Genomic DNA, 13,084 nt, shown 5'->3' on the forward strand with positions numbered 1-13,084 from the left:
ACTGCTGTGGCTGCATGTTTTAAGTGCAAACATTTTTCTCTCGTCCCTTGGATGCACATTGGATGGTCGTGATAGGTAGTGAAAGTCCAAGTAGGTGAGAAAACTGCTTTCCATATTTCTTACTGTTTAGTAACGTGATTGTTTGTTTAGAAAACATAGATAGACTAGCATTTGTTCCTGCCTTGACTTATACTTTAAGATGATCATGTACTCTTTCTTATATATTTATATATATATATATATATATATATATATATATATATATATATATATATATATCCACAGGGATTAAGCAATACAACAATTATTCTATCAATCCCTCTATTCTCTTTAAACATAGTATCCGCCGTAAGTTTCTAGACCTAGCCACCGCGCGCCGTCCTCGGGGCGGTCAGCGTTCATGACCGCCGCCAAAGGCCGCACCGTCCGTACCTAGGGTTCGTACGCCGGTCTTGTTGGCCGGCTGTCCTAGAGAGTCTTTTCCCGATCTCTTGATCCGGATTTTCTCTCTTTTGTCGATCTCTTGATCAACCTTCTTCCTCTTTGGTTTTCCGATCTAAGATCGGTTTGCATCGCCCGCCGCCGCCGTCGACCACCGCGCCTCTACTTCGACGTCGGCGCGATCCGGCCTCTACACCGACCCGGCGGCCCCTTCTGGCCGTCGACTGCGCGTCTTCCCGTCGTCGTCTTGCACCGACCGCCGCCGCCCTTCTCCGACCGAGACTACTTCCTCACCATCTGCCTCCGCCATCGCTTCATATGTTCGCGCAACAGCTACGTCGGGCCGGCTACCGGCTCCGGTCGCGTCGGCCTCGTCGATTTCCTCGGCTCGGCTGCTCGCTGTCGGTTGCCTCCGGCAAACTGTCGGCTCCGCCGGGATGGTCGTGTCGGCCTCGCCGGCTGCCTCGGGCCGGCTGCTAGCTGTCGGCTGCGTCAGCCTCGCGGGCTGACTCTGGCCGATGACGGCTCCGGCTGCGATCGTCATCGACGACTTCATCTTGGATGCTGCCACACCGCCTCCATCGAGCGACGTCCCCGCCTCGCGCAGGGTCGGAATGATCACCCGCCCGTCCGCGATCCACCTCAGCTACGTCGTGCGACTGATCTGGCCCGTCGGTCGTGGCGCCTTCGTAGGTCCCATGAAAACTGTCCCGAGTAAAGCGCATCCATCACCGATCGAGCATCGGACTGTCGTTGTGTCGCCCCGTCGGGCCGCAACGCCGCCACCGTGTGGTTCTCCTCGCGCCTGCACCGACCCACGACACGCCGCTACTCCACCCTTTCAGGCTATAGCGCGGCGGCACGCGGTCCCCGGCACCGCCCGGGGCCGTCCCCGTGGCTACACCGACCCACGCACCGCCGTTGCGTCGCCCCTTCGGGCCGTAGCATCGCGGCACGCGGTCTATGCCGCCACCCTGAGGTTTTCCCGCCGCCGCCCCGACCCTCGTGATGCCGCTTCGTCGCCCCCTCAGGTCGTAGCACATCGGCGCGCGGTCCACTCTGCCGTCCCTGCGCGTCGACTTCGTGTGGTATGCGCAACGCCATCTCCTTCGACGAGGGAACGCCATCGTCTGTGCGGTCTTCGTCATGCCGTCGGGCTTTTCCTCGCTTACTTCGAGCATCACCGCCATGCTCCTAACTAGCCGCCGCCACCATCTGGTCGCTACCGCCGCTCTCCTTTGGCGCTGTTGCAGCTTGCTCACCTGAGCCGCGCCGCCCATCCACCTCCTTCATCTCATCCAGCACCAGCTCATCGCCACCGTCGTCGTCGTCTACCCCGACCACTTCGTCTACTCCGACCACCGTGGGCTACATCGGCCTCGCCGATTTGCTCCGCAACCGTCATTGAGTCCTTCTATGCTAGCCTCCTTGACATGGCGTACAAGTTGTGTAGGTCCCCGTCTATGCATGTCCGGTGCTGGCAGCACCGCCGTGTGCCTTCGTCCCCGGTGTGTTCCCGGGCCTGGCAAACCTGGAGCGACGCATCGTCAACATTGTCTTCGTCCGTCTACGCATGCCCGATGCTGGCAACATCGATGCGTGCCTTCGTCCATGAAGTGTCCCCGGGCTTGGTAAACCTGGCGCGACGCGTCGTCAACTATGTCTCCTTTCCGGCGCATCACTACTTCGACACCACTACGCCCATGAATGACTCGGCGCTTCCTTGCGCCCGCGGCTTCAGGGTGACTTCCTCGACACCGGCTACCCCGACTCGATATCGACCACGACATTCTTTGCACGGCTACCTCGACCACAGCTACACCACCCTACGCTCTCGGCTACCTCAACAGACGCACAAAGGGCTACCGCCTTGCTTGAGCAACCTTGTCGATTTCCACTCGAGCCATAACTTCAGCAATGCATCGACCGTTACGACTGTGGGGGGTAACCGTCTGTTTACCTTCGGATTCTTCTCCAGTCTCATCGTCTGCGTCGCTACCGTTGTGACTGCGGGGGGATGTTGAGTACCATGATTGTTTAGGAAACATAGATAGACTAGGATTTGTTCCTGCCTTGACTTGTACTCCAAGGTGATCATGTACTCCTATATATATGTCCACGAGACTCAAGCAATACAACAATTGTTCTACCAATCCCTCTATTCTCTTTCAACACTTACCATCATCATCTCTTCCAACCAATGTTGGTGCTAGTGCCACCAAGGCAAGCTCAAACCCACCATCGTAGGACCTGTCCTGGCGGCAGTAGCATCCCCGTCACTGGTGGTGTTTAGTTGAAGCAAAATTGTGCCTTGGCCAGCCCAGTTTTGCTTCAAAACAATGGTCCAAAGGGGAGGAGGGAATGGGTTGTGAGAGAAAGAAACATGTGCTCTCATTAAGCTTGGCCGGCCCAAGTTGTTGATTATAGGCTGGGCATTCGGTTCTCCCGAGCCGATCGGTTCGGTGCTACGTGTAATTGAGAAATTCGGTTTCTTGAAATTGCTCACCAAACGGTTTCGTCCAAAAGAAACAACCGAGACTTTGGTCCACTGTAAAATCGGTTCAGTTCTTGGTTAAGACCAAGCAGAACTGATCTGCAAGAAAGCAATGATAAAATTTGATGCTTTGTGCCCTCCCTGAGTCGTTGCTTGTCCTCGCCCTCTCCACTGTCCACCAAAAATTGAACCTGAGAGGGAGGAGATGGCACAGGAAAGGAGGGATAACATGTCCGACCTCAAGTGCGCCTACAACGTCGGCGCGATCCTTGACGAGTTCCGCCCGAACGTCCTCCTTCAATACTTCCTCAAAGCTATGGGTGCCACTTGAGGTCGCGGCGAACGCTGCGATTGCAAACCAGCGAGATCCAGTGGCGAGTGTTAGGGAAGAGATAAGAGATAGACGAGAATAGCAACGCTTTTTTCTTTTAACTTTGGATTTTTTTAATCTAAACACACTTTATTCATTGCTCAAAAATATTCATATGGATACAGGTAATGTTTGGAGGGTTTAACCGCCACACATAGTGCCCGTAATGCAAAGCGAAAGCATGCTTAGCAAGGCTATGTGCCTCGATATTTGTTGTCCTACCTTTGAAGATGAAGGTGCAAGAATCAAACGTATCTATGGTGTGTCCTTAATCTCCCTGGTGGTGCTGGCATAGACACCCTCGGTGCATTGTTTGATGTCATTGACTACTCCTTGGATATCACTTGCGATGAGGATACGAGCAAGGTCCAAGTCAGTCGGGAGAGCAAGAGCCTCACGACATACCAACGCTTCCAGAGTAGCCAGATCCGTAACTCCATTGATCTTGATTACAGACGCGCCCATGAATGCACCTGACGAGTTTCTGCAAACCGCACTGAAGGAGCCAAAGTTACCCACTCTGGAGACCGCCCCATCCACTCGAATTTTTTCTATTCCTTCTGGTGGAAGGATCCATCTAGGATGCCTTGCTGAAACTGATGGGGATCCCCCCGAAACTTTCCTCGGACTGCATTCCTCGAGCTCTTGTATATACTTCAAGATGAAATTATATGTGGATAGAGGGCCCAGAAAGATATTCTCATGGAGCGCTTGACGTCTAGCAAACCAAAGGGCCCATAGAGTAACAATCACCAAAGTGAATTCCTTGGGGAGAGCATGTCTTGGACCGTGAATAACCAACATTTTGCGTCTGGTTCTGTAGTGTTGTTTAATGCCTCCACGAGATCCTGGTCCAGAAGAGCCCATATGCATCTCGCGATTGTACATTTCAGCAAGGAATGTTTCCAAGAATCCTCAGCTCCACATAGGCCGCAACAAGTCGTGGTTGGCATGTTTCTGCGATGCAGCATGTCAGTGTTGGGGAACGTTGCATGGGAAACAAAAAAAATTCCTACGCACACGAAGACCTATCATGGTGATGTCCATCTACGAGAGGATATTAGATCCACATACCCTTGTAGATCGCTAAGCGGGAAGCGTTAAGAAACACGGTTGATGTAGTGGTATAGCTTCATGATTCAAATCACCGTCGCCCCATGATTCGTCCCACGTTCCGTTCTGATCTAGCGCCGAACGGTCGGCACCTCCGCGTTCAACACACGTACATCTCGATGACGATCTCGACCTTCTTGATCCAGCAAGATAGACGGAGAAGTAGATGAGTTCTCCGGCAGCGTGACGGCGCTCCAGTGGTGGTGATGATCTACTCTTGCAGGGCTCCGCCCGAGCTCCGCAGAAATCCGATCTAGAGGACGAACTACGTGGTATAGGTTTGAGTTGCACGTGGCAAAAGTTGTGTCTCAAAAGCCCTAAAACCACCAATATATAAAGGAGGAGGGGAGGGGCTAGCCTTGGGGCTCAAGGGAGACCCAAGGGCACTGGCCTAAGGGAGAGGTGGACTCCCACCCCAATTCGGTTTGGGGGAAGGAGTCCACTCCTTCCTTCCCACCTCCCTCTTTCCTTGTTTTTTCTTTTCTTTTGGTTTTTTCCACTTGTGGTGCCATGGCCCTCTTGGGCTGGCCTCACCAGCCCACTAAGGGCTAGTGCACCACCCTAGGGTCACTGGGCTCACTCCCGGGTAGGTGGGCCCCTCCCGGTGAATATCCGGAACCCATTCGTCACTCCGGTACACTGCCGGTAATGCCCGAAAACTTTCCGGTGACCAAATGAAACCATCCTATATATCAATCTTCGTTTCCGGACCATTGCGGAAACCCTCGTGACGTCCGTGATCTCATCTGGGACTCCAAACAACCTTCGGTCACCAACACATATAACTCAACTATACTAAAACATCATCGAACCTTAAGTGTGCAGACCCCGCGGGTTCGAGAACTATGCAGACATGACTCAAGACACTCCTCGGTCAATATCCAATAGCGGGACCTGGATGTCCATATTGGATCCTACATATTCTACGAAGATCTTGTCGGTTGAACCTCTGTGCCAAGGATTCATATAATCCCGTATAACATTCCCTTTGCCCTTCGGTATGTTACTTGCCCGAGATTTGATCGTCGGTATCCCTATACGTGTTTCAATCTCGTTACCGGCAAGTCTCTTTACTCGTTTCGTAATACAAGATCCTGTGACTTACACTTGAGTCACATTGTTTGCAAGGCTTGTATGTGATGTTGTATTACTGAGTGGGCCCCAAGATACCTCTCCGTCACACAGAGTGACAAATCCTAGTCTTGATCCATGCTAACTCAACGGACACCTTCGGAGATACCTGTAGAGTACCTTTATAGTCACTCAGTTACGTTGTGACGTTTGATACACACAAGGTATTCCTCCGATGTCAGTGAGTTACGTGATCTCATGGTCATAGGAATGAGTACTTGACACGCAGAAAACAATAGCAATAAAATGACACGATCACATGCTACGTTCATGGTTTGGGTCTAGTCCATCACATGATTCTCCTAATGATGTGATCCAGTTATCAAGTGACAACACTTGCATATGGCCAGAAAACCTTAACCATCCTTGATCAACTGGCTAGCCAACTAGAGGCTTGCTAGGGACATTGTTTTGTCTATGTTTTCATTTAATACAATCATAGCATAGATAATAAACGATTATCTTGAAATAGGAAATATAATAATAACTATTTTATCATTGCCTCTAGGGCATATTTCCAACAGTCAGATGTTGGGATAGATTGTTGGGCGAGTCTCCATAGAAATATTTCACTTTTGAAGGAACCTTCACCTTCCATAACAACTCCCAAGACTGCTTTCCCCTGTCAAAATTGGAAGTATTGGCTCTTCCTTCCAGCCAAGCCTCTCTCCTCATCTTGGTTTCAACTAGCATACGATAAGCAGACCGAAATGTGAACAAACCCCGGTTTTCATGGACCCATGAACAAAAATCATCTATGTTTCGAGTGCAAAGAGGGATAGAGTAGATCTCTACTGAATCAGTAGGCAGGAAAACTTCGTAAATAAAGCTTCAGTTCCATTCAGCACTAGGCAGAATTAGCTCGCTTACCATCAGCGGAGGATTCAACACTCTACTCACAATAGGTCTCATATTTGATGGCCTCGGCAGCCAGTTGTGGTTCCAGATACTTGTTGATAGTCCGTTCCCTATTCTCCGAATCAGCCCCTCCGTGAGTACATCACGACCATCAAGGATGGATCGCCATATCTGGGAGGGTGCTGAGCAAAGTTCAACCTGCAGGAACTCCCCCGTAGGGTAATACTTGGCCTTGAGGATTCGTGCACTAAGGGACTCAGGGTCCGTCAAGATCCGCCATGCTTGTCTTGCCAAGAGAGCAATATTAAACAGTTCAATATCTCGGAACCCCAAACCACCACAGTACTTCGGTTGTGTCATCATGCTCCAGCAAACCCAGCTAGGTTTCTGTTTTCCCTCCTTGCTGCCCCACCAGAACTTTCTGATCAGTGTGTTAATATGTTTGGAGAGACCACAGGGAAGTCTAAAATAAGACATGGAGTAGACTGGAATTGCCTGTGTCACCGACTTAATAAGTACTTCCTTTCCTCTCACTGATAAAAGCTTTTCCATCCATCCCTTGACCTTGCTCCAGACACGGTCCTTTCGAAAATTGAAAGCACCATTTTTGTAGTTCCCCACATCAGATGGCATTCCCAAATATCTATCAAAAAGAGACTCGTTTGCAATATTCAAAGCATTCTTTACCTCAGTTTTTAAAACTGAAAGGCAACCTGTACTGAAGAAAACCGAAGACTTGGAAAGGTTTATCCTTTGACCCGAAGCATTACAATAGGTTTCCATTAATGCAGACAACTCATTGGCTCCATTAGTACTGGCTTTGACGAACATTAGGCTATCATCAGCAAAAAGCAAGTGGCTTACCGGCGGAGCCGTTGGTGCAACTTGAATTTCAGCGAGGTGTGATGATTCATCTTGGGTTTTTAAGAGGCACGAAAGGCCCTCCTCTGCTAGCAAAAACAGGTATGGAGAAATAGGGTCTCCTTGATGGATTCCTCTTGTAGGGGAGAATTTCTCAAGCTTACCACCATTGAACATGACTGAAAACTTCACCGAAGTTACCATCCTCATGACCGAAGCAACCCATGATGGTGGAAAACCCATCTTGGTCATGATAGATTCCAGATAATTCCACTCAACACGATCATATGCCTTCATCATGTCCAGTTTAACAGCACAATATCTATTCCTCTGGGCTTTGTTTCTCTTCATGAAATGCAAACATTCACAAGTTGTTATGATGTTGTTAGTAATGAGATGCCCAGGGACAAAAGCAGACTGCTCCTCTAAGATAATCTCGGGAAGAATAAGTTTCAGTCGATTGGATAAAACCTGGGAAGCGGTTTTGTAAAGAACATTGCACAAGCTAATGGGCCTGAATTGAGCAAGATTAGTAGGGTCCTTCACCTTTGGAAGTCACATAAGGATGGTCTCGTTAATCACCTCTCGGCTCTCATCACCTCGAAGAATGCGCAGCACAACATTGGTTACTTCTGAACCACACAGGAGGGATATGAGGATTTTTTTATCATAATGGACGGTGAGAACAACAAAGCAAATTTGGTTGTCGGCCTCCACACAAACATCAAAGTAGAGCTCGGAAGTTTTAACTGAAATTGGGCCTCCAGTAAACAAGAGAGTAGTAGTACTTCGTTTCCACTTCCCACCGGCACTTTCTATTTGGCGCCACATGTGTTAGTTAACGCACATTTTTGTTAACTCGCGCGTGTGGCGTTTGTAAATGCACCAGCCCATCTAAGCGTTGTTTGACTTTTAAAAAAAATGAACTTATTTGAATATTGATGATTTTTTATATATATTTCAGCGAATAATTTTTAAGATTGATGATTTTTTTTGAATGTCGATGAACTTTTTTGACTTCTGATAAACATATTTTTGAAAATAGATGATTTTTCTAAGATTTATGATCTTTTTTTCAGTTCAATGAACTTCTTGAAAAAATACATGAACTTTTTTAAAAAATATATGAAGTTTTTACAATTTATTGAACTTTTTAAATATTTAGTGAACTTTTCCTAAATTGAATGAACTTTTTTTTATTTTCAATGATCTTTTTTCAAATTGGTGAACTTTTTTCAAAATTGATGAACCTTTTTTAAAGATATGAACTTTTTTTAAATGGATGAACCTTTTTTTCTTTAAATCTCTAAACCTTTTTTGATTTTATATTTTTATTTCCATAAAAAAACAAAAAAAACTAGACAACACTCTAGAGGATCGGTCCATGCTAGCAGGGTTGCAGGCGTCGGACCGTTAACGGACGCCTGCAGTGCGGCATAGGAGCTCCCCCTTCCCACCGCTCAATCAAAAGCAGTACTAGTACTTCGGTGTATTCGAGACTTCGGGTACCAGACGCATACAACCTAAAATTACCAAAAAACTTCGGTCTGACGGTCTCTCAGGATTGCCAACCAAAGTTTTGACTGAAGTATTCGATTTCGGTGAATTCGGTTTTATTCAGTATGGTTTTCGGTCCTTGGTTTTTTAGGCCCAATCATCTGCTGCTGATGAATCACCCCACATAGCTCAGACCCGTCGCCACCTGCGAACATTGGCAACGGTGGCATCGCCGTCATCATCTACTGTGGATGAATCATCTCCTCCATCCCACCATTGGCGCTAGTGCCACCAAGTTCAAGTCTACCGCCCGCGGCAAGCCCCGAGAACGATGGCACCGTCATCATCATGTGCTGCTAATGAATCATCTCCATTCCGCCATTCACATTCGATGGCACCAGACAAACGGCAGGATGGAGGAGATGATTCATCAACAATAGGTGGTGATGATGATGCCATCGTAGGGAAGGGCTTTGAGTTCGGTGACACCAGCGCAAACGGATAGATGAACGAGATGATTCAGCAACAGATGATGATGAGGGTGATGCCACCACCGCCGATGTTCAGTGCCGGAATGGAGACGATGTAACAGCGGCAGACGATGATTATGATGCACCGCCATGGGAACGGACATGATGCCGCCGGCTACAGGGTTCACCGCCGGAATGGAATGCATAGGGGGTTCAGGCCGCAAGAGTGCCCCAAATGAGAAGAAGACCCCGTCGGATCCAAAACCAGCCCAAGTTCAATTGAGTCCATTCATTCTTCAGATGCATGCATGGACGTGCATGACTTGCCATTTTGAATTATTTTTTTGTCTCGTCTTAGTCATATGCATTGTGCACGTAGAAGGTGGTCTCATATCCACTTACAGACCTACATATCTGGATGAAGCATATACTCTGCTTTCCCTTTTTTGCGCTCTCCCGTTGTGCGAAAATGCTAAGTGGAGGACGAGCTCCATGGAACTCTTTTTTCATAATTCAGAAATCACATTCTAAAAGATTCAAAAAATTGTGAAAAAACCACACACGTTCATACGGATGTGTTCTATATGTGTGTAAAATTTAAAGATGATATAAACATTATGGTGAAAGCTACGCTAATAAACAAAATTGTAATTTTTTAAATGGTGAACAATATATGCACTGTTCACTATTTAAAATGCACGAATTTGTCATTTTCTGTAGCTCTCACTGCAATGTATTTATCGTCAGACTTTATGCACATGCAAAATATATCAATATGAATGTGTAAAATTTCTTCCATATTATTTTGAAACTTTAAATGTGTTTTTCAAATTTTTTTAAAAAAGAGCTTCACGGAGCTCGTCCTCCAAAATAATATATTCCCTGTTATGTTGCTTCCTGAACCCAACATATTGGCTTGTACTATTTCTGTATCCATTGCAAAGAATTAATGAAAATATAAGTCTTGTATTATTTATTTTTTGACATAATTTCTGAATAGTTTACAAAAACATATGTACATACATGCAATTTAGAAAAAGTTAGAACATCTTATAGCAGTGAACGGAGGGAGTAACAAATATAGTAAACTTCGATCCAGAAATAATCAAAGTTTGTTATCATGCATATTCTCTCAAAATACACGTGTTGGTAACATAAAAAATTATTTGCTAGTGAAAACATACCTTGATAATTATGACTTGGAATGATTTGCTAGTGCCAAGAGAAACCATTCTCAACCTGGGTTAGAAACAAAACATACTTATATCTTCCCTGTTGTGTTGCTTCCTGAACCCAACATATTGGCTTGTACTATTTCTGTATCCATTGCAAAGAATTAATGAAAATATAAGTCTTGTATTATTTATTTTTTGACATAATTTCTGAATAGTTTACAAAAACATATGTACATACATGCAATTTAGAAAAAGTTAGAACATCTTATAGCAGTGAACGGAGGGAGTAACAAATATAGTAAACTTCGATCCAGAAATAATCAAAGTTTGTTATCATGCATATTCTCTCAAAATACACGTGTTGGTAACATAAAAAATTATTTGCTAGTGAAAACATACCTTGATAATTATGACTTGGAATGATTTGCTAGTGCCAAGAGAAACCATTCTCAACCTGGGTTAGAAACAAAACATACTTATATCTTCCCTGTTGTGTTGCTTCCTGAACCCAACATATTGGCTTGTACTATTTCTGTATCCATTGCAAAGAATTAATGAAAATATAAGTCTTGTATTATTTATTTTTTGACATAATTTCTGAATAGTTTACAAAAACATATGTACATACATGCAATTTAGAAAAAGTTAGAACATCTTATAGCAGTGAACGGAGGGAGTAACAAATATAGTAAACTTCGATCCAGAAATAATCAAAGTTTGTTATCATGCATATTCTCTCAAAATACACGTGTTGATAACATAAAAAAATATTTGCTAGTGAAAACATACCTTGATAATTATGACTTGGAATGATTTGCTAGTGCCAAGAGAAACCATTCTCAACCTGGGTTAGAAACAAAACATACTTAGATCTACTCGGGTAAACAAAGTCCGATTCCACATGTATTTGTACAAATCATGTTGATGAGATAAAATGATTAATACTGTAGAGATATGGATTACCTTGTGTTGACTTCATCCAGATCCATCTTCCTCACCATCCGTGCAATTGCGGCCAATCCAGTGGACTCCGCTATGACGATATGGATTCCACACGCCGGCAAAGTTGTGCATACAATACATGTCCTGCTCTAGCCAAGCCGGTTAATGATGTCGCCAAACATGCGGCCCTGTAAGGAGAACTTGCCATTTGACGGGGAGAAGAAGATGAAAGGTGTTAGTGTCGCCAAGAGAGAAAGGGCGGAGAAGAGGAAAAGGATGAGTGCGCTGCAAAAGGATGATAATGCGGCGTGGGGGTTGGGGTTGTGTCGTGTTAGGGTTTGGGTGGGTATATATACCACTCCGGGCATTCATCTAGATGGTTGGATCAAGATCCAATGGCTACAGACCCGACATCAATTTAATCTATTTTGAGTGGCTGTGAATGAACGGTACATGTATTTTGGTAAAATAAACCTCTTATTTATTTTGAAATACAATCTTAATCCATGTCTATTCCCAATTGTCGTAGGGGTTAGTATTTAGCCATCATTGCACTCACAAATAACACCACACAATATGTCAAATATATTTTGTTATAGTTGGATCACCACATGTTGAGCAAGCATACAATGCACATAATTAGACAACCAATTGGGATTTCGGTGATGTTCCCTTGATTTGGATTTCAAATTTTTAAACAATTTTTGAAAGAGGATTTTTTTAGAAAAACAAACATTTTTACAACTTATGAGAAATTTTAGATGTTGGGTTATTTTTTTAAAATGTGAACATTTTTTGAATTTATTGACATTTTCTGCGATTGGGTAGAAAATTCAATTTTAAAAATCCGATTTTTTAAAATAGAATCAAAATTTGGATATTTTCTAAAACACAATTTGAAAAATTAAAATATGTGTTTTTTGGAAAAATAATAATAATAAAACTTAAAATGAAACAACATAAAGAGGATAACCGACTCAGAAATCTTCTAGAAGGTCCCCAAAACTGTCCAGGAACCTTCCAGAAGGTTTCCAAAACCGGATGGCATAGTACGTGCTCTCTTCCTAAAATGGGCCGACTCATTATAATGACTTCTGTGCGTTTCTATGCCAATTTGACGCACAGCGCGTGAAATAGAAATGCCCACGGCGCCCATACAACCCGAACGTTTTGGCTGGGTGTGGCCATTGTGACAGGGCAGTGACTAGACTGTCCGGTCGCAGATGGTCTAAAATTTAGGGATGGTTTGCCCGGTATATTTTCTGTTTGGAACGTCGTTTTCCCTTTAAATACCCTTGTAAAAAATACAGACCACCATCTGCTCTTGGCCGGTACACCGATTCCAAGCGCAGCTAAGGAAGGTTGAGAGGGTCCGGTTGCAGATGGAATCAGTGGAACCTTACGTTAAACCATACAGAGCATCGGTTTTTCAAATTCGAAGATTGGGGAACGTACTCCCAGCAGTGGCATTACATGATCGGGCAGACGGTCAGCCAAATTAGCTAAATTTCAGAACCATTGATCTGGCCGGCATGTACAAAATCTAACAAATATTGACAACTTTACAGATTCAGCAACAAAGAAAAATGCAATAATTCTAAGAGAGGAAAAAAAAAATGAACGGATAAGAATGAACTGTAAATCAATCTGAAATCTTTTCAGCCCATGCACCATATCTTATTATGTGGTCTGAGTGACATAAGAAATGGCAAATCCTTCACACAGGGAACAA

General features: G+C 45.0%; 1 long non-coding RNA gene across 1 annotated transcript; it reads right to left on the reverse strand.

Moving 5' to 3' along the window:
* Positions 1-8,565: 8,565 nt before the first annotated feature.
* On the reverse strand, positions 8,566-11,666 carry LOC123439076. The gene is made up of 4 exons (XR_006630026.1): positions 11,374-11,666; positions 11,200-11,254; positions 10,810-10,942; positions 8,566-10,552 (listed from the first exon to the last, which is right to left on the reverse strand). It is a non-coding gene; the product is annotated as an uncharacterized LOC123439076 (long non-coding RNA).
* Between the last annotated feature and the right edge of the window lie 1,418 nt (positions 11,667-13,084).

The sequence above is a fragment of the Hordeum vulgare genome, chromosome 1H, assembly GCF_904849725.1.
Source record: "Hordeum vulgare subsp. vulgare chromosome 1H, MorexV3_pseudomolecules_assembly, whole genome shotgun sequence".
In the NCBI taxonomy this organism is placed as follows: domain Eukaryota; kingdom Viridiplantae; phylum Streptophyta; class Magnoliopsida; order Poales; family Poaceae; genus Hordeum; species Hordeum vulgare.